The sequence below is a fragment of the Microcebus murinus genome, chromosome 5 (assembly GCF_040939455.1).
Source record: "Microcebus murinus isolate Inina chromosome 5, M.murinus_Inina_mat1.0, whole genome shotgun sequence".
NCBI classification, from domain to species: Eukaryota; Metazoa; Chordata; class Mammalia; order Primates; family Cheirogaleidae; genus Microcebus; species Microcebus murinus.
Window position 1 is genome coordinate 111070647 of NC_134108.1, and position 4793 is coordinate 111075439.

At 39.5% G+C, this 4793-nt stretch overlaps 1 pseudogene; it reads left to right on the top strand.

Annotated features, from left to right (window-relative positions):
* The first annotated feature begins 863 nt into the window (after positions 1-863).
* On the top strand, positions 864-1595 carry LOC105858077 (14-3-3 protein theta pseudogene; annotated as a pseudogene).
* Positions 1596-4793: the final 3198 nt, after the last annotated feature.

The following is a 4793-nucleotide window of genomic DNA, read 5'->3' on the forward strand; positions in this document are numbered from 1 at the left end:
TAGGACATGATCAAATTAAAAAGCTTCTGCACAGCCAAGGAAACTGTCATCAAACTGAATAGACAACCTACAGAATGGGAAAAAATATTTGCTTTCTACACATCTGATAAAGGGCTGATAACAAGAATCTATATAGAACTTGAGAAAACAAGAAAAAAATCAAACAACCCCATCAATAAATGGGCAAAGGAAAGGAACAGAACCTTTTCAAAAGAAGACAGACTAATGGCCAGCAAACATATAAAAAGGTGCTCAACATCTCCAATCATTAAGGAAATGCAAATCAAAACTACACTGGGAAACCTAACTCCAGTGACAATGACCCTTATCAAAAAGTCCCCAAACAACAAATGCTGGTGTGGATGTGGAAAGATTAGAACACTCTTACACTGCTAGTGGGACTCCAAATTAGTACAACCCCTGTGGAAAGTAATTTGGAGATACCTCAAAGAACTAAAAATAGAAATACCATTTGATCCAGCAATACCACTACTAGGCATATATCCAAAGGAAAAAAGATACTCAATAATAAAGACATCTGCACTCAAATGTTTATAGCAGCACAATTCACAATTGCAAAGATATGGAGACAACTCAAGTGCCCATCAATACATTAGTGGAGCCCAGTGCGGGGGCCCTTCATGCCGCCCCCGCCTCCTGGGGGCCCTGGGCAGCCCTGGGCGCCGGCGGGGACAGGGTCTGGGCGGGGAAATTCAGCCAGGCCGTGTTTGGGAGACAAAAGCGGGCGGGCCTCCCTCCTTTCTGTTCTCGCCTGCGCCGCCCTGCCCCCGGCAGCTCTGGAGGAGGAGGACTCCCAGTCCAGGTGGGCGCTGGCCTGGCTCTCCCCCGCCCGCCCGCCCGCCATGGGGAAGACGGAGCTGACCCAGAAGGCCGAGCTGGCCGAGCAGGCCGAGCGCTACGACACGTGGCCACCTGCATGAAGGCGGGCCGAGCAGGCGCCGAGCTGCCCATCGAGGAGCGCAGCCTGCTCTCGCCGGCCTACAAGAACGTGGTCGGGGCCGCAGGTCCGCCTGGAGGGTCATCTCGAGCGTGGAGCAGAAAACCGACACCTCCGACAAGAAGTTGCAGCTGATTAAGGACTATCTGGAGAAAGTGGAGTCTGAGCTGAGGTCCATCTGCACCACGGTCCTGGAATTGTTGGATAAGTATTTAATAACCAATGCGATTAATCCAGAGAGTAAGGTCTTCTATCTGAAAATGAAGGGCAATTACTTCCGATAGCTCCCTGAAGTTGCATGTGGTGATGATCGAAAACAAATGATAGATAATTCCCAAGGAGCTTACCAAGAGGCATTTGATATAAGCAAGAAAGAGATGCAACCCACACACCCAATCCGCCTGGGGCTGGCTCTTAACTTTTCTGTATTTTACTATGAGATCCTTAATAACCCAGAGCTTGCCTGTATGCTGGCTAAAACGGCTTTTGATGAGGCATTGCAGAACTTGATACACTGAATGAAGACCCATACAAAGACAGCGCCCGCATCATGCAGCTGCTTAGAGACACCCTAACACTGTGGACATCAGACAGTGCAGGAGAAGAGTGTGATGCAGCAGAAGGGGCTGAAAACTAAATGCATAGAGTGTCATCCTTCCTCCCTTCAAGAAACCTTTTTACACATCGCCATTCCTTATTCCACTTGGATTTCCTATAGCAAAGAAACCTATTCATGCGTATGGAATCAACTGTTTATAGTCTTTTCACACTGCAGCTTTGGGAAAACTCCATTCCTTGACTTGTGTTTGTCTTGGCCTTCCTGGTGTGCAGTTACTGCTGTAGAAAAGTTTTAATAGCTTCATTTCATAAAAACATAAGAAACTTCCAAACACTTATGTAGAAGACTAAAACTGTATCTGGTATTTAAGTAATCTGAACCAGTTCTGCAAGTGACTGTGTTTTGTATTACTGTGAAGATATGAAAATGTAGTTAATTACAATTTAAATAGTGTTCTACATAACTTCTTAATTTCTACATTCCCTCTTTACTCTTTGGGGATTTTTCTTTCAGTAAGCAACTTTTCCATGCTCTTAAGGTATTCCTTTTTAGTAGGAATTCAGAAGTATTAGGTTGAATGGAAAAGCACTTGACATTTCTGGGCTAGGAGTCACAAATTGAAATGCCTCCTGTATCATATATTATGGAGGTCATGTATATCTGTGACAACAGGGAGTTTCCTTATTCACTCTTCATTTGCTGCTGTTTAAGTTGACAACTTCCCTTCCCAATAAAAATTCACTTTCACCTCCTGCCTTTGTAGTTCTGGTATTCACTTTACTGTGTAATAGAAGTAGCATGTTGCTGCCAGAATACAAGCATTGCTTTTGGCAAATTAAAGTGCATGTCATTTCTTAATACACTAGAAAGAAGAAATAAATTGAAGTACACAAGTCCAAGTCTAAAACTTAGTACTTTTCCATGCAGATTTGTGCACATGTGAGAGGGTGTCCACTTTGTCTAGTGATTGTTACTTAGAGAGTTGGACCACTATTGTGTGTTGCTAATCATTGACTGTTGTCCCAAAAAAGCCTCCTGAAAATGTTATGCCCTATGCAACAGCAGAGTAACATAAAATAAAATTACATTTTATAAACCATTTACTATGGCTTTGTAACAATTGCATACCCATATTTTAAGGGACAGGTGAATTTACTACTTTCTGAAGTTTATTGATACTTCCCTTTTATCTTATGTAAAACGTAGTAGTGATACTCATATTTCTGCATTGTGATATACTTGTCTAGGGATGCCTGGAAATGTATAAAATTGGACTACATTTCTTAGAGTGTTTTACTATAGTTCAATCTCATGGGCCATCTTTTCCTCAGATATAAATGATATCTGGTTAAGTGTTATATGGAATAAAGTGAACATTTTAAAACTAAAAAAAAATACATTCGTGGATTAATAAAATGTGGAATATGTATACCATGAAATATTACTCAACTACAAAAAACAATGGTGATCTAGTGCCCTTTATGTTATGCTGGAGAGTGATTGAGCCCATACTTTGAAGTGAATTTGAAAGTATTCTCTTTCCTTTGAGTTTCTGGAATAGTTTGAGAAGAATTGGTATTAGTTTTATTTTTTACAAATCAGTAGTTTTTAAGGTATTTACAAGGTTGTGTGATCATCACCACTACCTATTAAATAAATCTAGAATATTTCATAATTCCAAAGGAAACCCATATCCAACAGTAAAGACTCCCCCATTCCCCACTCCCACCAGCACTGGCACCACTTAATCTACTTTCTGCCTTTACAGGTTTGCCTGTTCTGGACATTGCATATAAAAGGAATCATACAATATGGTGGTCTTTATAATTGGCTTTCTTCATGAATCATAATGTTTTTAAGGTTCATCAATGTTGTAGCAGACATTAGTACTTCATTTCTCTTTTTTTTGCCAAATATTATTCCATTGTTTAGATATACCATATTCTATTTACTTATTCATCAGTAGATGGATATTTGGGTTGTTTCCACTTTTTGCATATTATGAATAATGCTGCCTTGAACATTGTGTAAAGTTTTTATGTTGGCATTAGTTTTCATTTCTATTAGATACATACCTAGGAGTGGAATTGATCAGGCATGTGATAATTCTATGTTTAACCATTTCAAGTATATCTTATATTTTCCTGGTTAGAGCTGGAACCCATACTACTAAGTGAATTTTCCCAAGAATGGAAAAACAAGCACCACATATACTCACCAGAAAACTGGTATTAACTGAGCAGCACCTAAGTGGACACATAGGTACTACAGTAATAGGGTATTGGGGAGGGGGGAGGGGGGAGGGGGGCAAGTATATACATACATAATGAGTGACATGTGCACCATCTGAGAGATGGTCATGCTGGAAACTCAGACTTGTTGGGGGAGGGGGGGAAGGGCATTTATTGAAACCTTAAAATCTGTACCCCCATAATATGCCGAAATAAAAAAAAAATCTCTTTAACCTGGGAGTATGTACCTTTCCTGACTATCAACGTTTAGATGTTACATATGCAAATCTTATCTCTGTGCTTGATCAAACATAATTAAAAATATTTTCATGTTAAAAAAAAAAAAAGAATTGCTAGACTGCATTCCAGATTAGCTACAACAGTTGATATTACCATCAGCATGGATAAGGTTGCTCATTATGCTGACATTTATTGTCTATCTTTTTATATATTATATATTTAATATATCCTACCCATTATAGCTGTACTAGTGGGTATGAAGTGGTATCTCACTGTTTTTTTTTTAATTTATTCAGGATGTTATGGGGGTACAAATGTGTTGACTACACGTAATGCATTTGCCCTGCCCAAGCCAGTGCTATAAGGGGTCTCTAGGGGTAGGCAGCTGCTATTATGGGGGTGGTATTAGTTCTTTAAAGTTTGGTAGAATTCGTCTGTGAAAACATCTGATCCTCAGCTTTTCTTTGTTGGGAGACTTTTTTTTTTACTGATTCAGCCTTGATACTTGTTATTGGCCTGTTCAAGGTTTCTAATTCTTCCTGATTCAGTCTTGGTAGGTTGTACGTTTCCAATAATTTATCAATTTCCTCTAGGTTTTCCAGTCTGTGAATGTATGGTTGTTTATAGTAGTTTTTGTTGATCTTTTGTACTTCTGTGGTATCAATTGTAATGTCTCTTTTTTTCATTTCTGAGTTTGTTTATTTGGGTCTTCTCTCTTCTTTTCTTGATTAGTCTAGCTAGCAGCTTACCAAGTTGTTTATCTTTTTGAGGAAACAACTTTTTATTTTGTTGATCCTTTGTATAG